The following is a 22,139-nucleotide window of genomic DNA, read 5'->3' as shown; positions in this document are numbered from 1 at the left end:
ATCCATGCTAGTGGATAAACCATCACCTACACCTGCCCTGACAGCTCTGCACCCAGCCTGTACACTTAGAGCAAAAGAAGGTAAGAGATAAAAATGTGACAGGAAGTCCAAAGATTATCTCAAAAAGAATACCTGTAAAAAACCTGTGTCCAATTTTTTTTCTCATTAACCTTTTTAACTTAGTTTACCTAAAGGAACAGTGAATAACTTGCTCACTAAAAATACATCATAACTGTGTGTCTGGTTTTTTTAATTATTTAGGAATTATCACAAAAGCTGCACACCCAGACAGTAATCAAGAAAAGAGCCAAATGCTCAACACAATACCAATACACAACTCCTAAGAACTAAACTCTATAGACAGCTCAAGAAAGAAAGATACTACCCATCTTGGGTGCCAGGCACTGAGCTCCACACCCAGACAAACACCCAGTTTCTGTGCTTCTCCCATCATTGCTGTTGGGTGTCAAAAGCTAAGGCTGGCTGGGCACAGAAGTGCAGCCTGTAATCTCACCAGCTCACGAGGCTGAGGCAGGAGGATAGAAAATTCAAAGCCAGCCTCAGCAATTCAGTGAGGCCCTAAGCAATTCAGCAAGATCTTGTCTCTAAATTAGGTATTAAAAAAAAGAGCTGGGGATGTGGCTCAGTGGTTAAGCAGCCTCTATGTTCAATCCCTGGTGAAACACACACACACATAATGTTAAGATTTGCACTTGTGGACTAGAACAGAATTTTAAGTTATCTGATGTCATCAGCCTACTATCTAGTTTTCATCAATAGAAAAAGACTTCCTAAAACTCCACACACTACCCTTCAAATGCGATCTTACAGTGTATCTGGTTCTAATTGCACAGCAGCAGGCTAACTGAACTTAGGAGGAATGTGCCTTTATATATATACAATACATATACATGTATTGTATATATACATATTGTACATATATTGTATATATACAATACATATATATGTATTGTATATATATCAGAGGCAATAATGGTTACGGTATCAATAATGAAACTGTCACATTTGTGGTGTGTATGGGTGCATTTACTGTGTCAGTACATGACACATCAGTTTTTAATCCTAAAGTACCATTTACAAACATTACTACATATTCATTTTATATTTTACACATCAGACCCTGAATTTTCATTGTCTAACACCATAAATTAATATTTTTCATAGAAATCTGAGACCCTGTTGCTTCTTAAGGCATATTCAAGCTATAAGAAGAGGGCACCAGAGTCTAATACAACTCCAACCTCACTCTACACCTACCCAGAACCACCACCACACTGGGCACAGCTTACAAATTGAAAAGTACAGCTTCTCAGATGTGAGTACAAATAAGGGCAGAGATAGCATGCAAGGATTAGTGCATTACAGCCAAATGACATATGGGTAAATCCCAAGGACTAAAACTAAGTTTCTCTCTCAATTCTATTTTAAAATAAAAAATGGGACAGAGCACTACAGACTGGTTTTCTTTACTGTTTGTTATATTTAGTTATACATGACAACAGAATGCATTTTGATTCATCGTACACAAATGGAGTACAACTTTTCATTTCTCTGGTTTTTTGGATTGGCTTATTTCACTGAGCATGATATTCTCCAACCCCATTCATGTACCTGCAAATGCCATAATTTTATTCTTCTCTTCCTTATGGCTGAATAATATCCCATTGTGCATATAAACCACAGTTTCTTTATCCATTTATCTATTGAAGGGCATCTAGGTTGGTTCCATAGTTTAGCTATTGTGAATTGAGCAGCTATAAACATTGATGTGGCTGAGTCATCGTAGCATGCTGATTTTAAGTCCTTTGAGTACAAGTCAAGGAGCGGGATAGCTGGGTCAAATGGTGGGTTCATTCAAGTTTTCTGAGGAATCTCCAGACTGCTTTTCAGGGTGGCTATACCAATTTGCAATCCCACCAGCAATGTATGAGTGTACCTTTTTCCCTACATCCTCACCAACACCTATTATTGCTTGTATTCTTGATAACAGTCATTCTAATTCAAGTGAGATGAAATCTTAGGGTAGTTTTGATTTGCATTCCTCTAATTACTAAAGATGTTGAACATTTTTTCATATATCTGTTGACTGCTTGTAAATTATTTTCTGTGAAGTGTCTGCTCAATTCCTTAGCCCATTTATTGATTAGGTTATTGTATTTTTGGTGTTAAGTTTTTTGACTGCGTTATAAATTTTGGAGATTAGTGCTCTATCTGAAGTATGTGTGGCAAAGATTTTCTCCCACTCTGTAGGCTCTCTCTTCAGATTACTGGTTGTTTCTTTTAATCTATCCCATTTATTGATTCCTACATGCAGCTGAGAAAAAAAGTATATTCGCTCATTGGTGGATGGTATATTCTATATATGTCTGTGAAGTCTAACTTATTGTGTTATTAAGTTCTATGGTTTCTTTGTTCAGTTTTTGTTTGGAAGTTCTATCCAGTGGTGAGAGAGGTGTATTAAAGTCATTCAGCATTATTGTGTTGTGGTCTACTTGATTCCTGAAATTGAGAAAGGTTTGTTTGATGTACATAGATGCTCCATTGTTTTGGGCATAAATATTTATGATTGTTATGTCTTGTTGATTTATAGTTCCCTTAAGCAGTATGAAATGTCCTTCCTTATTCCTTCTGACTGACCTTGACTTGAAGTCCACTTTATCTGATATGAAGATAGAAACTCCTGCTTTTTTACTGAGTCTGTGTGTGTGATGTTTTTTCCCATCCTTTCACCTTCAGTCTGTGGATGTCTTTTTCATGAGATGAGTCATATTGTTGGGTCTTTTTTAATCCAAACAGTCATCTTTGTGTTTTGATTAGTTTAGGCCATTGACATTCAGGGTTATTATAGAGATGTGATTTGTATTCTTGGTCATTTTGGCTTATTTTTGGTTTTTATCTTGACTTGGTTTTTACTTTAGTGTAATTCCTCCCTTTGCTGACTTTCATTGTTGTTTTTCATTTCCTCCTCAAGGAATATTTTGCTGAAAATATTCTGTAGTGGAGGTTTTCTATTTGCAATATCTTTTTACTTTCATTTATCATGAAAGGTTTTTATTTAATCTTCAAATCTGAAGGTTAGTTTTGCTAGGTATAAGATTCTTGGTTGGCAACCATGTTCTTTCAGAACTTGGTATACATTGCTCCAGGTCCTCCTAGCTTTCTGGGTCTAGGCTGAGAAATCTGCTGATATCCATATTGGTTTCCCCCTATATGTAATTGGATACTTTTCTTTCACAGCCTTTAAAATTCTATATTTTAAATGTTAGGCATTTTCATTATAATTTGCCTTGGTGTGGTTCAGTTGTAATTTTTACATTTCGTGTTCTGTAAGCCTCTTGTATTTGATATTCCACGTCATTCTTCAGGTTTGGGAAATTTTCTGATATTATTACATTGAATAGATTGCTCATTCCTTTGGTTTGTATCTCTGTGCCTTCCTCAATCTAATTCTTCAATTTGGTCTGTCATGTTATTCCATAACTCTTGGAGGTTCTGTTCATGATTTCTTACCATCTTCTCTGTGTGATCAACTTTATTTCCAAGATTAAATATTTTGTCTTCATTGTCTGAGTTTCTGTCTTCCAAGTGATCTAATCTGTTGGTAATGCTTTCTATTGAATTTTTAAATTGATTTGACCCTTCATTTCAAGGTTTTCTGTTTGGTTTCTTTTTTTCAGAATCTCTATCTCTTTATTGAAATAATTTTTTTGCTTCCTGCATTTGTTCTTTTAACTCTTTATTGAAGTAACCTTTTTTGCCTGTATTTGCTCTCTTATATCATCCTTTACTTCACAGATCATTTTATTATGTACATTCTGAACTCCTTTTCTGACATTTCTTCTGCCATGTTGTTTAGGGTTCTTTCTTCCCTTGCAAGGCTCTCTCCTGCCTCTGCAGGAAATGGTGGCTATTAGCACACCTAGGAGGGATAACTCAGAAACAACCAAGCCTGCAGGACCCTAGGTGATGATCTTTCAGGTTCTGGCTTTTATTCCTGGATGTAAGCGGCCACATCCCAAGTTGGTGGCAGCAGTAACTAACCTGTAGGTACCTTGATAATGAGCTTCTAGTCTTTGAAAGGTGTCCCCGGATAGAAGTTGCCCCAACTAAAGATGGTGGCTGTGGTGACAGTGATAATCCGAGATGGTGGCAGAGGAATCTCAAGGGTTGGTGGATAGGAAGCCACAGTGCAACACATCCACACAGGGCAGGCCGGTGCTGGAGATTTGCACAGGGCCAGCCAGAGCTGGAGATCCAGATTCGCTTTTTAAAGGTGAAAGCTGTTAAGGAGGCATACCCTCAGCATCTATATGGCAGCTCTAATTTTTGGAAAGCATTTCCATACACTGTACAACTACATCTCCATCACTACCAAGACCAGGCTGGCCCAGGTACAAAGAAAGGACAAAGGCACAGAAAACAAAGTGTGCACAAAGGTACAGTGGAATTTAGCATGAAGGAGTTCTGTAATTAGAACCAATTCTAATTACTGTGTCAAAAGGGACACAGTCCAAGTTCAACCCCAAGCACAGCAAGGAGAAGCTACTCTGGAATCAGGAAAGCTAAAAGCTAAGACTAACTTTCCAACAAGATTCTATTTCTCTAAACCATGGCTTCACAGAGCAATAAGCCTAGGCCTGTGAGTTCCTGTGAATTTCTTTTTTTTATTTTTTTGGTACTGAGAATTGAACTCAGGGGTGCTAAACCACTGAGCCACATCCCTGGCCTTTATTTTTATTTTGAGATAGGGTCTTGCTATGTTGCTGAAGCTAGCCTCAAAGCTGCAATCCTCCTGCCACAGCCTCCCAGGTTGATGGGATTATAGGTATGCCACCACACCTGGCAAAACATGAATTCCTATTATTTCTCTCATAATGGTGAACACCTATATCAGTCTAGAAGCACAAAGTGCACAAACAGAACTGCCTTTAAAACAGGATTTATGCATTCAGATTATATTCATCTTTTCAAGTAATTACTTTGGGGAGCTATATATTTGTTCTAATGATGTTCCATTACTCAAAATATTTTTTTAATTCCAAGCAAAATCTCTATGGCCATCTGTCAGGGATACTCCAGAAATGACTCCTATATTGGCTGTAAAATTAGGATAGGACACTTCTAAGTACACTTCCAAGTCTAATAATTATTCTGGTCTTATAGGAATATCATGAGCATCTGTGATATAATAAAATCATGTAACTCGGGCTTGAATGACAACTTCAACTCCTTACAAACACACATGTACTCACCGACCCAAATACATTCAACATCTATACAACTCTCACTCTATTTAAATATCTCTCTATTTTGTAGAAATCTACCTACAGCCCATTTCAACCTCAGACAATTCGTTCATTTTAAACTAAAACAAAAACCTGTGTGCTAGTTCACCTCTAGAGCCATAAGGATAACCAAAGTTTAACCATAACATATACAAATCATACGTATACAAATTTAACCACACATATACAAATTTAACCATACATATACAAATTTTACTAAACGCAAATAAAGCTTGGTAAACTAATGCCTCATAATTGAGAAAACCAATATCCATTCATAATATTTTCATTATAAAGTTTAAGTATTGGAAGAATTAAGATAACATTGGGATTATCAAAATTCTTATGAAATAGGTTAATTTATATAAACTAATAGTCTTAAAAGAATAATTGATTATTCTAAATGCTTTTAAAAAGTAACTTTCCCTTCAAAAAACCATCTTTCATCTGCATCATTGCATGTAATTAGTAAAATTCATTTAAATTTATTTATCCAAACCAGTGGTTCTCAACAGAGGCCAGAATAGGAAATAAGAGAGAAGTACATCACTGCTAGAAGAATTTTTAAATTTTGTATGGCTCCTTGAGTGGCATTTAATGGACAGGGCCTATAACATGTGGGACAGCTTTCACAGGAAAATCTCATCCTGCCATCTGCATGACTGGAGCATCCCATTCGACATTCACAGAGGTAAAAAAGAAAAGTACCTATTTGTGCTTCTCTAAACCTTGAACTTTATTTCATTTTACATATGTTCAAAAAGTGTTTTTGCATGGTTCCAGTATTTCCTGCCTCTCCCAGGAATACAACTCAGTAAACTGAGGAAAATTTTTACTTTGTTTTGTTCAGAACTTCATCAGGATTGTTCACCACTTCAGAAAATGATGCCATTGAACATGATGCTGCTTGAAGACTCTCCTTCCTGACACAGCCCACTGAGTTAGTATTTTCCCTAGTCATGCCACTGTGTCAGGGAAATAAGCACCAACTGATTCATTGCATTTTCTGGGCAAATTGTGTCTTAACATTTTGAAACAAATGCCATTTCATTAAAAATCACAATCCACTAACTTCTCCGTTTTATTTTATATATACATTATATTGATTTTAAGTTTACCTATACAAAGTAAGCTATTTATTAATTTCATTTCAGGATCTGTAGGAGATGCTACAAATACATATTTATCAAAGTCTGGTGACTTTGGAAGCCCTGATGCACAAACTTCAGATTCTTTTACCCTGATTCTTTTTACCTTAGGTTCAATATTCTACATGAAAAAGGAATACAGGTGACAGATACCCCTTAGTTCTTTTAAGCTTCTATTTGTATGCCTAGAAGGAGTGGGGGCAGTTCAAGCTCCCAGAACAAAACAAAAATAAAAAGGTTAATTTCCTGTCCCCTCTTTAAAAGAATGTTTAATTTTTAGTCCCAGAAAGAAGATCCTCATGGCCTGTAGGCAAGTATGATGGTAAGGAAGAATATAAAAGGGACGTTTATGATAGAAACATTGAAATGAAATGGATAAAATTTGGAATAATTTAAAGAAAGTGGATGAATTAAATCATCTCTCAAAATAATTTACAAGCTATTTCTTTTGAATTCCAGTTTTAACTGTCATTTTTAGATACTTAAGGCTGGGGAAATCTTGGGAGAACTTTTTAACACTCATACATAAAAGCTTAGATACAATGCTGAATTGACTATCTCCACTTGCAACAACAGAACACTCAATGAGAACATTCAAAGGCAAGCAGAGTTTTGTCAATTTCCAAAAAGTGAAACAAATCTTCCTTTTGTGCCATATGCCAATAGGAGTTATGTAAACAATACTGAAATAACACAAGCAGGGAAGGTGTGCTCATCTCTACAAGGGGCTGATTAAAACTTGCACCTTTTCTTACACCCATAACACATGGTCTCCAGTGGGAGCACTACATGATCGAACCAACAAAGACTATAGCTGTCATGAAGGTGAAGGCCCTGGTGCCAAGTCGCTTCCCACGGTAACTACTGAGGCACCACTGGTGGTGCAGGACAATGGAGTTTGTCAATCAGGGACATAATAAGGGAGTTCTAGCTCTCTTTCAGGAAGCACACTCCCTGATCTTTCACAGACCTGCCTCCCTCCTAGACTCTGAGGGCCCATTGCACAGCAGCCCCACCCTCCCACTTCACTGCCAGCCTCATGGGCACTTCCCAGGCAGAAGGGACAAAGTGCATCTTACACATTGAGTAATGCTGCTGAAGGAATAACTGCACAAACAAACTAGGGAGCATTCCATAACAACAAGAAAACACCTCAAACTTGAATCTACATCCCTGGTTGGGGTCCAGCTAGTTCTCTTATCCCTTATACCCCAAGGCCTAGCACAGCCTTGGCAAAGCAGACACTAAATAAACATTTATGAATGTATTCTTATTTAGTAGATATTTATATTATTGACTTCATAACTCCAAATTATGTAAGCACATAAAGCATTAATACTCTAGAGTAAAATCTGTCAAGCTATTGAACACAATGGTACTGCACAACTTGGATATGAAAACACGGATTAGCATGATGTCATAGAAAACCCCATGGACTTCTGAAAAGTACAGTCAGTTCCAACCCTGCCATTACTCAGATGGATAAAGATAGGCAAATCAGTTCTTCAAACTGCTATTAATAGAACAAATTATTTACATCTTTGCCATAGCTTGATTAGCAATAATGGCACTTAATGATTCCTAGTCATCAACAAGGGATCTCTACTGTCATAAAAACTTTGATTTTACAAGATAAAGTTTTGAATTGATAAGAAATTCCCTCAAGGTGAATAATTAGCTTATGATGGAGGAGGGGGGTTACTAGGAATTAAACCCAGGGCTGCTTTACCACTGAGCTACATCCCCAGTCCTTTTTTATTTTACGACAGGGTCTCCACTTAGTTGCTGAGGGTCTTGGTATGTTGCCAAGGCTGGCCTCACATTTGTCTTCCTCCTGCCTCATCCTCCCCACAACCTTGTGCCACTATGCCTGGCTATGATCATTGGTTTTTTTATTCCTATTCTGACATAATGACTTCTGACTTTGGAAACCTTGCCTAATATACCAGACCTCTTTATCATATGCAAAATAGCCTGGGCTAAATCAGCGGTTGTCAACCTGGGGTGATTTTGTCCCTCTGCTCCCTCCCCAAGTGACATGTGGAAATGTATGGAGACATCTAAGGTCATCACAACTAAGGAGAAGGAGAACCCAGACAGCTAGTAGGTAGAATTCCAAAATCTAGAATGTACAGGAGGGTTCTTCAACAAAAATTAGAACTAACATTGAGAAACCCTGAATTAGATTATTTCTAAACTAATTAAAATTCAAAATACTAAATGGTATAAATGTATAATATACCATTAGACCTATAAATAGGTCTAAATGTATAACATCAAAAAAAAAACTATAAAATTGCTAAACATGAGGCAGCAGAAGCTTTTTCATTAGCAATAGCTGGCTATCACAAAAACTGTGGCTACTCAGCTACAATTATGAAAGCTAGAATTATGAAAGAAAACAAGCTCATGAATGCAATTTAAAAGCATACCTAAACCTTGCACTTTGTGCATCATGTTGGGAATCAACATACAACTGTACCCTTCACTTTTCCATCTTCGTTCTCCCAACGTTCAGTCCATAGCAAATGGCATTGTTTGTTCTGGATGCAGATGTAAGCCAGTTCTGAAAAGGACACAATGATACTCTCCTTATCCTCATCCTCCTCAACCTCAGTGGAAGAAAGTGACCCTAAAGATTACTAGTGATCTACTGTAATAAAGTAGGTGGGCATCCATTCACACAAAAACAAAGACCCCCACAGCACCCAGAAGTGGGCTAGCCCCTGCAAATACTCCATTTGTTAACCTTCACAGTCCTTTTCCTAAGCCTGTGATGTGAAAAGCTGCCCCCAAACATTCACAAGTCTTTCAGAAACAAACTCATAGCAAACTCAGTTTTGGAAGAGAAAGGGAAAATTTTTAGAAAAAAAAAAACTGTTCTAACCATTCTCAGAAATGGTGTGAATAAAATATAGATTCGGAGGCGCTCTGCTGGCACCTCTAATAATTTACCTGTTTTAGGCAGATATTTATATCATTGCACTAAAGGGTGCAATGACAGGGAATTGAAGAATACTCTTTGCCACAAAGCAAAAACAGTAGAACCTTTTATTTTTCTTTGATGTGTGACCATAATATTAATAAAAGGAAGGGCTAAAAGGTCAGTGCTTACATTTTCAATTAAACTCAAAGTCTTAGCTGGTTACTCACAGAATCCCAAAATGTTAGGAACTTTGAAAATGTTCTTTCTTATAGGTGCTGTCACAAACTGACACAAAATAAGTCAAGCTTCACTTACTGAGCATCTAACATATGTCAGGTAATTACTAAGTTTTGAAAATATGTGGTTACAAGCCCAAAAAGTTTTCTGGAGAACAATGAAACCCTAAAACTTGGAGTTAGATAGTGAACAACAGATCTCAAACAGTAGGAAAGCACACTATTAAAGGGGTATGATTCACTTCTAGGGTGAGAGGGAAAATTCACAAAGGCAGGTAAAATGTTCAAGCCCACTCACACAACAACAGTGTCCATATGTTGCATGAACCAACAGACAACTGGTGAAAACACTTTACAATGGGAATATGGAGGGTGGGGGTCCTTAGAAACATGAAGATAAGTGCTACAAGTCCAGGCTGTGCCAAAATCTTAACTACCACCCCACATCAGAATGTGCTTACAGAGTGGCATTCAGTGGCATAAGAAGTCAGCAAGTATGTTTATACTCTATAGCATAAAAAGTAAGAAAGGCATTCATGCATGGCAAATAAGAAAACCACTTAATCAAAAATGAAGTGCATTCAGTTAATTATGCAACTGACCCTACAATTGTAAAATGGCAGACCACAAACTCCATCTGGTCAGTAGACACACTGTTTATCTTAACAGTATCCTATAAAATTCGAGTCAATATTTTAAGTAGAGAGTCTATATTTTTTAAATGCTGACTTCCAAATTGTTTTTTTTAATATGTGTGTTGTGTTTTAATAATAGCTACTTCCTTTAGAACATGAAAAAATTCTGGTTTGCCATATTCTCTACCATTTCCTACTGTCTACACAGCACTGAGGATTTTTCTCTCACTTTCCTTATATTTAATTATTACAGTATAAAAACACTAATGTTGAGTTTTAAAAGGTGAGGAAAAATAAAAACAAGCCTAAGAAGACTAGTTTTCTTCTGCCTGCTTCACTCAATTACCTTCCTTCAGATATTCAAATTTAGATTTAGGTCTTAACCCATCTGCCAAAAGCACCAGGCCAGTGTACCTCCCATGGCTAGATCAGAAAATCAAAGCCAAGGGCAAAACATCTGCTCACAGATGATCTGAGCTTTGAGCTGGCATCAGTGGCTAACCTAGATCCATTTATACAGGACCAGAATCATGGCTCTAATTTTTTCCCTTTGTTTTTATATAGAAAGAAATTCCCAAAACAATGATGATCATTGTTAAAATGTTAAAATGCTGTCATTCAAGAAATATCTTTTTTTTTTTTTTTTTTTTTTTTTTTTTTTGGGCAATGCTGGATCAAACCCAGGGCCTTGGGCATGCCATGCAAGGTTTTACCAATGAGCTACTCACCTACTCCTTTTTCTTTTTCTTTTCAGACAGGTCTCAATAAATTGCCCAGGCTGGCCTTGAATTTATAATCATTCTGCCTCAACCTCTGGAGCAGCTGGGATTATAGGGGTGCATCACTACAATGGCTCCATTTTTAAGTCTGATGTAGCCACAAAAGAAGCAACCATGAAGAATAAGCAATGGTTTATAATTGCAGGCCTGAGACCCTTCAGGAACTTAGAGGGTTCCAGTAATCAGGATCTGTGATGGAACACCACATAGGGGAAACTGAGTATTAAAAGTTCCATGCAGCATATCTGACAATTTTAGACCTTCCTGTCAGGACTGAAAATGTTACCACAAAGACTACTTGATGTCAGGCTCAGAAACCCATGCATTTGGGTGCAACATGCCCATTTATAGGCAAGCTGGTTGTTTGTATTCAAGAGATCTATTACAAGTGGTGAGAGCTAAGCAGAATACCAAAACTCTACAGCTACAGAAAAGGGAAGAGAGCTCATTGTGCCTACTACAATGTTGAGTGCCTGACATATATCACAAACACACCAACTTGTCTCCTTAAAAATACCCTGTTATCCACTATGACTTGCAGTCAAACTCAAGTTACCTTGTCTGTTTCTCACCAGTCTTTCCCATCTCCAAAATCCACCCAGCTTCTTAGGTTAGAGATCAGGGAAGTAGTCCTGGATTCTTCCTGTCCTCTAATCCATCCACAATTTTGTAAATTCTACCTCCAAAATATTCCTGGAGTCCCTCCACTTACACCTATCTCCACACACACCTTCTCCTCACCAAGCACACTGACTCCTACCTGGACAACTGCCATGGTGTCATAACTGCTCTTGCCACCTGCCCAAATTCTGCAATGGCAGCTAAAGTGGGACTTTACCAACATAAGTCAGATCTCATCACAACTCTTCAAAGCCTTCCCATGGCAAAGGAAATAAAATGCAATCCTCAGCATGACCCCCAGGCTTGGACCCTGGCTAGCCCCAGCCAGTCTCCCCATAGACCAGTCCCTCCTGGTGAGCCCCTTCTCACCTCAGGGGCTTTTGTCATGCTTCCGTCTGCCTGATCTTTACTGCCCTAATCCCCTCCTGGCCGGGGGCTGCTCATCCTCAGAGGTCTTTTATGACCTGCAAACCCAAATTAGACACTCCTATGAGTCTTCCTGAAGTGTACTTCCAGTCTGCACTCAAGTTTATTCAGGTGATCAGTTAGTGTCTGCCCCTCACTGGACTACAGGACTTCCACAGAGACCTAGCTCAAGTCTATAGAGTTGCCCCCAGACACAGCACACAACTGACACAGTGTGGACACCCGAAAAAAATGGCTCGCCCTCTTTAGGTTCTTTGACTTGTTCCCCCACTCAAAACTATAGGGAGTAGATCAACGATGATTTAAATCTAAAAAGCTATTTTAATTTAAAAGCCATGATAACATCTGCATACCAAAATACTGTATATAAAATGTTGTGTTGGGCATGGTGGCAAGGGCTTATAGTCCCAGTTATTCCAGAGGTGAGGCAGGAGGAGATCTTGAACACAGAGTTTGAGGTCAGCCTGACAAAGCGAGACCCCATCTCTTAAAATAAAAAAATTTAAAGTGTTACGTTGTCCCTCTCCTTAAACAGTTCTCTCTAGCTAGATATGGTAACAAAGAAAAGTGATAAGGACGAGGGATGCAGCTCAGTGGTAGAGTACTTGCCTAGCATGATCCTGCCCTCACCTGACGCTTTCCAAACAACATTAATCAGTTTTTAATTGTGGCAGCAACCACACTTATCACTTAACATACTTAACATTCATCTTCAGGAGGAAGGCATGAGCACTCTCCAAAATGTCTGGTCTCTTTAGGAGCATGCTTCATGTATGAGCTCAAATCAACACAAAATGAAGAAAGAAGTTCAGGAGCTGACACTGAGCAGGGACCCCTGCTGTGATGGCATTCTCCCCCAAAGGTACACACAGGTCAGGGAGCAGAGCGGTGACAACTCTAAGGGGTTCAGAGTAAAGGCTTCACTTTTCCATTACTGTCATGGAAAATCATTTGTTCTTGCAATATAAAACAAGAATAAATTCTCCTACAGCACTATTCTAAAAAATAATAATAAAAATGTTAAAACAAATGATGATTTTATGTGGGTGAATGAACTGTAGTTTCATTTCTCCTAAGTATCTTCTAATTCATTGTTTTGCTTAAGTACAAGATAATCATGACACTTAACACTGCTTGCTTGTAAGCACCCTTTCAGTGTATGCAAATGGTACACTGATTTTTTTTAGTGGACCTAAACAGTTTTCTTCACTTGAAGGTGTATTTCTACAATAACATATCCGCAAAATAATATTACCAAGGCTACAAAGACAGAAATGCATTGTAAACTACAAGACACTGTTCAAATGAATGGGGACATCTATATTTCTAAAGCAGAAAGCAAAGCATTACCAACATTCACACTGAAGTATTACATAACTCCGTGACCAACTCTTTACAGTCAAGTTCAACTGCATCTTCTTAGTTCTGGCTTTTCATCACCGAGACTTGGCCCAGCGTTCCCTTCACTTATCATCTGCAGTCTTTGCTGTTATGGTGACACCGGGTTTTCCTACCAGCTGACCACTTTGTGGCTTCTCTGACTCCTTCCTTGGATATGGCCCACAGTCACAGAACTGCTCTTTTCTCTCTGGGCTAATTTATTTGCACTGTCTCATGCTTTTTATTGTCACCCCCATACCCAACCCATGAATATTTCCTAGCTGGCCTTCTTCTGGCCCAATGACATCAGTGCCTCTCTAATGAAAGTGTTTCAGTGTCTCTTTCTATACTTTATAAACTGAATCTGCTCCACCCTGCTCCCAAATCACCAAAACTGGCTCTCCTGCTAACTCCTCCAGTTCACCAGCAACAGCTTTCTTTCCTAATTAAAATAATGAACACTAATCTCAGTGAATGTCAATCTGTCCTTTCTTAGGCTCTAGAGAAGGGAAACAAATAGACACATGGAAAGTGTAGATGGGATGCAGAGGAGTTGGGGCTCCTTCTGCCCCCATTGAGGGTCTGGTGCTTTCTATGCAACCTTCTTCATGTGACTTTTCTGATTCACCTGCTCTTCCTAGTAAGAACTCCATGATTTTCCATCTGCAAATCTTCCTTCATAATCACACTGATCTTCCTCACTGCTGCTTTTCTCACTCCATGCCTGTTTAGAGTCTGCTCACTTACATATTCTGCCCTATGAACATCTGTTGAACAAGCACTCAATCATGTGTCAAGTGCCACGCCAGGCACTGGAGGCTTACTACTACTAAAGATCAATCAGAAGTATGATTTAAGATACAAATCACTCAGGTACTGCACCTGAAGTATAGAGACACAGACTACTTAAGATTCTTGTAATGAACCTGAAAATACACCTATTGCTCCTTAAAGTTAAGACATTTCCTTAACTGTCTTCACCAGATCACCTTCCCACCAACAGAGCGAAAGTTTATTATAGAGGTAGATCATACTTAATATTTCTTTTGACCTCAAAATTGTCAAGCAAAGTGCTCAATGATTCCACAGTCAAGGGCTACATGCCACGCAAAGAACCAGCTGCCTTACATCTGAAAATAGCAGTTTTAAGCTCATCTTCCTACTCAATGATTACACACCAAGTCGGTGTAGAAGAATCCAATCCACCAGGATGCTCCGAAATTGTTTCTTTTAACCCTTTCTCCCAATTTCATAGTATGAATAAATGAAGTTTATTCTCAAGTTTTCAGCAGCTTGAGAAGAGCTAAATCCACTCAGAACTTACATTATCAAGCACCAAGAATATCCCACCTCACCTGTTTGCTACTTTAACCTTTTTTGAGTTTAAGGGGATTAGAAAACACCATGATATCTCACTACAGTTATTTTTGCCAAGGACCGAAACTGGAGCCTGCCACAAACATTATCTAGAACAATTCCAACTGCAGGATCCAGGAGACAAATACACCTTAAGTTTCACAGTGTTGGTCCAGCAGGACAGGTCACTGGTGACCAGATTGACTTTATCCAGCTATCACACACAGTACTCTCAATAACAGTGGTCAGGCCTTCCTTTTATTCAATTCAGCCTCTAAGGGAACTGGTGTATTAAGAAATGTCCTTCTAAATGGATAGAGCCATATATCAAATAAAGCATATTCTGAGGACTTCAACCAAAGACAGGGGACAAAACCCACCGGGAATTCTACCTCAAGAAAACATTCACGCCAATCGCTCAAGGTAGCTGCGGCTCTGGCCCAGGTGTTTCTCCACCAGTGACATGCTGACCCAGGAAGACCAAGGGAGCAGGAGAGGGCTACAGCAGCCAGGGCGCCAGTGTCGCAGATCCCGCGCTGGGACGCACTCTAGTTAGCAACCGTCCCACACCGGCGGGACGTCCGCCCTGAGCACGCTCTCTTGCTCCGTACCCGGGCCAGGGCCAGGCAGAACTCCGGAGAGGAAGACCAGCAGCGAGGGGCGTGGGATGAACTGGCGTTCCCCAGAGCGGGCACATGGCACTTGTCCGCCAAGGAGGACCGGAGGGCAGAGGGGGCTTCGGCCCCGAGAGGAAACAAAAGCCAAACGCCCACCTCACGGCGCCCGGTGCCTGGGGACGGCTGCGACCCCGGGAGTGGCCCCCGGACGCCCACCCTGGTGGCCACGCCTGACACCCGGCCCGGCCCTTGGCTGAGAGAGTAGCAGGGGCTCTGCGGCGGCCGCACCCGTCCAAAGTGGGCGGCAAGTGGGGCAGCGCCTCGCGCGGGGAGCGGGGCGACGAAAAAGAAAGAGAAAGAGCCGGCGGGGCGGAGACGAGCCCTAACTGCCACCGCCCCCGCGGCCAGGCCCTTGCCGCGGGAGACGCACACGCCCCTCGGCCGCCCGAGGCCCCGGGCCACCCCGCGCAGCGGCGGCCGTGGCACCCACGCGGGCTCCCGACCAGCCCGCACGGGCGGTGGGCGTTCTCCTTACCCCGAGCGGAGCGGAGCAGCACCGGCCCGCAACGCAGAGCCGGCCACCGGTGGGGGCGAGCCGGAGCGTGGAGGCTGGGCTGGCCCAGGCTGCCGCGCCGCTGGCCCCGCGGTGCCCGGCGGGAGGGGCGCGAGGGCGCGCGCCCGGGGAGGGGGAGCCGCCCCCGCCCCCCACCCGCCGCCCGCGCGCATGCTCGCGCCGCACCTGCCTCGCTCGCAGCTCTGCGCCCCGGGGAGCTGGGGTTCGCTGGGCCGCCAAGGTCGGGGCTTTCCCGTGCCTTGGAGGTGGCCGTGGCTCGCTCTTCGGATGCGGCTTTCTCCGTAGTGGCTCCCTGGACAGGATTCCCCAAACCTTGGCTTCTTCTTGCCCTACACCCCCGTCCTCCGCAACGGTGTCCCGGGGCGCTCACCGCTGCTTTATCCAGGCTCCTGTTCACCTGCGGAACATTTTCTCCCCTCCGGATACCCCTCTCCTTATGCTCTGTCGGATTTTGCAACCTCTTCTCCGATGTCCCTTTCCCGCTCTTGACTTTGCCACACATGCGTTCTTGGATACCATTTCAAAATAAAAGAATACTCTTCGCAAGTGGAAAGAAGCCTGAGGAGGTCCTAGCTGCTTGGGACTGAGCAGGCGACCAGAGCCAGTTTCTGCCCTCGTGAAATTTACAGTCCCTACTGGCTTACTTTGGCCTGTCACATATCTTTGTCCCTAGGTTTGGGAGAAACTTGTTAAATCGTGTATTTTTGGTTTATGGTTTAAAGTAGCTGTTAATTAAAGACTTTAGATGCCTAGTGACCTTAAATTTTCTTTCCTGCGGGAACCTTGTGTATAAACTTAAGCATAGCTAATGGGTACAGAATAAGGAAAATAAGCATGTTTGCTTCCAGCAAGAAATTCATTAATTTGGTATGAATAATAATAGTAACATCTAAAATGATCTTTTTGTTTTACTGTTGACTATAAAACCAAAACTGAACACTCGTTTTTTAAGCAAGATTGGTCATTTGTTAGAAACATAATGTGTTGCTCTTGAAGAAATACAAAAACATTTGCTAATGCATTTTTTAAATTGAGGAGGATCACAGATACTTCAAATGCAAACAGCATACAAACCATGCCTTGTGCTCTAATCATTTTAGAAAAAGAGATTTAAGGGGAAAAAAAAAAAAGCAAAAAGCGGAGGTATGCAGAGAAAAGCATTTAAAGTAGGTCTTAATTAAATGGTGTACTTATTTTCATCCCACTTTAACATGTTTGTGCTAAGACCTTACAGAGTTGCGATGCACTTCTGGAATACATCTGGAAGTACCACCTTTGGATACTTGAGCTCACCTAACTGTATAAAATTAGAGTGGGCCTGTGGCAAAGGGGCACACCTGTAATCTCAGTGATTTGGGAGGCTGAGGTGAGAAGATCGCAAGTTCAAAGCCAGTCTCAGCAATATAGTGAGACTGTCTCAAAAAAAAAAAAAAAAAAAAAAAGGTTGGGATGTGACTCTGTAGTTAAGTGCCCCTGGGTTCAATCCCCAGTACCAAAAAAAGAAAAATGAAACTTGAGTGGGACCCAGTTAAGGAGAAGGATAGATAGAGTTCCCCCTCCCTGCCATTCACAAGAATACAGTGCTGTTTTATTCTCCTCCTCCTCCTCCAATTTTTATGAAGGGCAATTGCTTCAATTACCACAGTGTAACCCCAAAGGTGTTTTCTTATTAAAAGGTCTTAGGTCTCAGTGATATAAACATGAAAATGTTATCAGCACAGAAAGAGTTAAAGGTACTTCTGGCTCTACTTGCCCCTCAAAAAAACATTATTAATGTTATATACTATCAAAAAAAAGTAGATTGAAATCTGAATAGAATAAATCTACATCACCTTGTCTTCAGTTTTTAAAAAACAGAATTATTTCATTACAACATGTTTATGGATTATTTTTGGCTTAAATTTATGAAAGTCAAACCTCTCTGTTTTTGTGGACTAGATTTTTTAAAAAGAAAAGAATTCAGGAATAAAATAGGAACACAAGCAGGAAACTTCATCCAGAGCTACTTAAATGTAAACACATAGGTGCATAGCACTGACAAGGTAAGATTATATTCAGAAAAGTTGATATCTGTTTTAAACTACATAATTATTCAGATTTTATGGGAATATAAGCAAGAACACATTAGTACATTCCTTTCAGAATTTTTTGAAAAGCAATAGTAGTAAATTCTTTTCATTTGAACAACCTCAGATTAAAGCGAAATAGCTACATGAATTATTATAACGTTACCAGTGGTCCATCATGAGCAATGGATCTAGGACACTGGTAGCTACTAGGTATTTTCCTTTTTTAAATTCAATTGAATCTAACAAACCCAGGTAGAGGATGGCTATTTGTAAGCATGCTAAACCTGGTGGCATGGTAAATACAGAAGAATGCTAATTGAAGTTCCTCTAAATGCAACTGAATCACTGCCTTCTGTAACTTGTCTGAGTCCATCTCATCCTGGTGAAAATGAAACCTTCCTACTTCCTAAGAGAGTGAGCACATTTATTGAAAGAGTAAAATTTAGAAATTTTTAAATTTGCTAAAGTTGTTTACTTTTATCTGGCTGGGTATTTATATTTCTTTTCTAAGTGGTATTAAATTGCATTGCTTTATTATTAGATCAATAGCAGAACTGGCTAGTGATACAGATGTGTTTTTAAAATGAGAAATTATTAAAAAAATGCACAATTGTTTTCTAGCATGAACTTTGAATAAGACCTTTTGTGAGAGGTTAGCACAGAGTGAATTCCTTTATACACACTGGTGTAATTAACAAGGTGTCATCTTAACAGAATTTTATGCTTGCTCCACAACAAGAGTGTCCACAGCCACTAACCTTATTTCACTGGTCACCACTTGTCTACAACAACTATTATTATCAAGTTTATTTTCAAATTAATACCACTGTTAATAATTTTATCTATTATAATTTGTCTGTTAGGATGTGTTCCTAAGTGGACTGTCTAATATTAAATTTGCCTTAATGGGTTGTGACATAAATCATTGTAGAGTTCTATTTAAATGTAAATATTGGTTCAGAAAGAAACACAAATTATATTGGATAATTAAAACTAATTTTTAAAAAAATGACAACATGAATTTTCATAAATGATAAGATGTACATTATGCTATTTTGAATGACAGATTCCATAAAGACATTTATTTAATTTTACACTTGCACATCTTCTCACTACAATAAACTATCATAAAGGAGGATGAATACACTGACTCTAAGTACACTCCCTGGAATTTGTAAAAATTCAGAGCATATACAATATTTCTGATAATGCTTAGCCTATATAAGCTTAAAAAGATAAGGACCCTCACATCAAATAAGCAAACTTCACTTCCCACTACAACCATTACTGAATAAACTAATAACATTTGGAAAAGAGCATGAAGATTCCAGAAGGAAAGCTATCAATCCCTTTAATCTCATTTTCATACATATTAAAGGCATAGCCATGCTATCTCTCAGATGAGAGAACCAGTAAAAGAAAATTTGGTTCTAGGAAATTCATATTATCTTGATTAGCAATATATCCCAAATAACTGTATCTCAACACATGTTCTTTAAAAAATAGCAGGTGATGTAATGATGTACTAGATAGAATATATGCTAGAAAGTCAGGTACAGTGGCACATATCTGTAATCCCAGTGACTCAGAAGGATGAAGCAGGAAGATTGCAATTTCAGGAGCTGGGGTAGGAAGATTGCAAGTTCCAGGCCAGCCTCAGCAATGAGGCCCTATCTCAAAATTTTAAAAAATAATAAATAAAGTATCAGAGATGTAACTCAGTGGTAAAGTCACATGCTAGGACTCAGAAAAGTCATTGTTATAACTATTACTGCCATTGACCCAGAAACCAGCAGTGTCCATAGAAAGTGTGTCATAGCACAGAACTTGGATTAGGGATCACCAGATTCAGGGACTAGGTCTAGAGCTCGAACGATAGGTCTAGAAACTTGATTATTAGTGCTCCAAGATGTGATCAGGCTTGGAAGAACCAGCTGAAAACAAGAATGTCAATTACACTGACAGACAAGGATGCCAAAAACATCCATGTTTCCTGGTCAGCACATTCCCACCAATGCAGTCTAAAATGGGAGGCAAAAGATTGCCAAGTGACCATGAAATCGGAACAAGTAGAGCTGGCTGCTCTTAATGGGCAGCGTCAATAAGTGACAATTCACAGAGGGATGTCTCCAGCTAAGAGACTCAACGCTTGTAGCTGGATGTGCTACTATTGAGTTCCAGTTTTCTTTTGATGTCAGTCCTTGGGACATTTCCTGGTCACCATCTCGATTGTATTTGGGTGCTTTAAAAACCCCACCAGCAATATATTTACAAACTGTCTTTTGGTGAGGGCTAATTCTGCAGAATGATCAACTGGTTTGTTTTTTTCTTTCTGGCCTTCTTCCTGGTGGCTTAGTCCTAACTCTTTCTTGAATGATTCTCAAAAATGCAAATGTACCTTACTGTTTACCTAGATCCAAACTTGTTTGAATTGTTTCCCTTTTAGATTTAATTTTCCCCATTTTATCAAACCATTAATCAAAGTAAAAAGACTATTTTTCTTAGTATATTATCATAGTGTCTAATATTGACATATACTAATAGTCCAATTTTCCTAGGTTGAATAGGCATTTGCTCCTTTTCATTTTGATGCCCAAATGCAAATTCTTAGAAAATTCTTTTCTAATTTTAGAAATATGTGTTGCTCTAAAGCTTCTAAAGTGTCTAGATGGGGTGGCACATGTTTGTAATCCCAGAGACTGGGGAGGTTAAGGCAGGAGGATCAAAAGTTTGAAGCCAGCCTGCACAATTTAGTGAGAAACTGTCTTCAAATAATTTTTTTAAAGGCTTAGAGTATAGCTCAGTGGTAGGGCTTCCCTGGGTGCCATCCCCAATACCAATAAATAAATAAAACTGCTAAAGCAACATTTCCATGAAAAATAAAAAAGTCTTTAGAGGGATAGAAGTTGTGCATTTCTTTGGAATTTTAAGTTACCAAATGTCCAGCAAGTACCTTGAACTTAAATATTGTCTATTTCCCATTTCTGAATTGAATGCAATTAATTATATTATTGAGCCATTAATATTTTTCTAAAAAATGAGATTAGGTATACATGTGCATGCATATGTGCACATGCACACACACACACACATACTTCTAATAAGAAATATATTTGGTCTTCAATGCCTGGTACAGGTATCCTAAAATCAGAACTTCCTGAGTGATACCAGTGTCTTTTGTTATTCAGAATGAAGTTCTTCCCATCACATCTGAATTTATGCTAATAAGGTAACTCAGGATGGGGCCTCTGGCTCAGAGTGGAGCTGGTCACCAGAAAGACAAAATGATCAGAGGGCCCAGAACTCTCATTCCCAACTAGTGACCTCTGAGAAGTATGTTTTCAGGCTGGAAATTAAGTTCTATGAAAACCCTTGAACAACAAGCTTAGACAATTTCTGTGCTGGTGAACATATCCTGTGCCAAAAGGATGGCCCACTCCAACTCCATGGGGACAGGAGTATTTATGGAATTCAATTTCCAAATGTTGGGGTGGTATTTTTAGTCAGCAATAGTTAGGTGAGACCAAAGTATTATTTATTTACTATTATACTAAACGAATGTCTTTTCTCTTTTTTTTAAGATTTGACAAAAAAAAATTTATTAAGAAAAACTATTGTGTGATTCTCTTAGAGTAAAATGAATAGCTAGGTGTTCTCTTCCCCTACAACTTGAATGTCATATGAAGTTAGCATTTCTGATTTCAGAGATAAAGTTGTAGGGAACAAATACAAAAGTCTGTGTTCTGCACAAATCTAGGACAGTATACAGTACTATCAGTATATATTCATTAACATCCGATTAATGTTCTCCCCTGCACAGGCATTCTCTACTCCTTCCTAATTCTCTCTTGTGATTTAGTCGCTCAAGTGCTTTCCACCTTGACACCTACAGAAACCTTCCTTTGACTTTGCATCTGTCTTAGGCAGCCCCACCTCTCTTTGATCGGCACACTCCAATAATATCTATCTATTGTTCGTTTTTAGGCTTTAACTCCTTACAGCCTCATGTTTCCCCCACTTCACACAAACACACACACTCTGCTGGAACCATGCTCTTGAAGTTCAT

The 22,139-nt window shown here is 39.5% G+C and overlaps 1 protein-coding gene across 7 annotated transcripts in view; it reads right to left on the bottom strand.

Annotated features, from left to right (window-relative positions):
* L3mbtl4 (L3MBTL histone methyl-lysine binding protein 4) overlaps positions 1–16,472 on the bottom strand; it is a 520,509-nt gene extending 504,037 nt beyond the window's left edge. For 2 of the 7 annotated variants that reach the window (XM_047526990.1, XM_047526998.1), the window contains exon 1: positions 15,966–16,043. The gene's annotated coding sequence lies outside the window, so the exon portion shown is untranslated. The other 5 variants (XM_047526991.1, XM_047526997.1, XM_047526993.1 and 2 more) reach the window with 5 other exon arrangements.
* Positions 16,473–22,139: the final 5,667 nt, after the last annotated feature.

The sequence above is a fragment of the Sciurus carolinensis genome, chromosome 15, assembly GCF_902686445.1.
Source record: "Sciurus carolinensis chromosome 15, mSciCar1.2, whole genome shotgun sequence".
Classification (NCBI taxonomy): domain Eukaryota; kingdom Metazoa; phylum Chordata; class Mammalia; order Rodentia; family Sciuridae; genus Sciurus; species Sciurus carolinensis.
The sequence above is the reverse complement of the archived record's forward strand: the minus strand, read 5'-3'. Positions and strand labels throughout refer to the sequence as shown.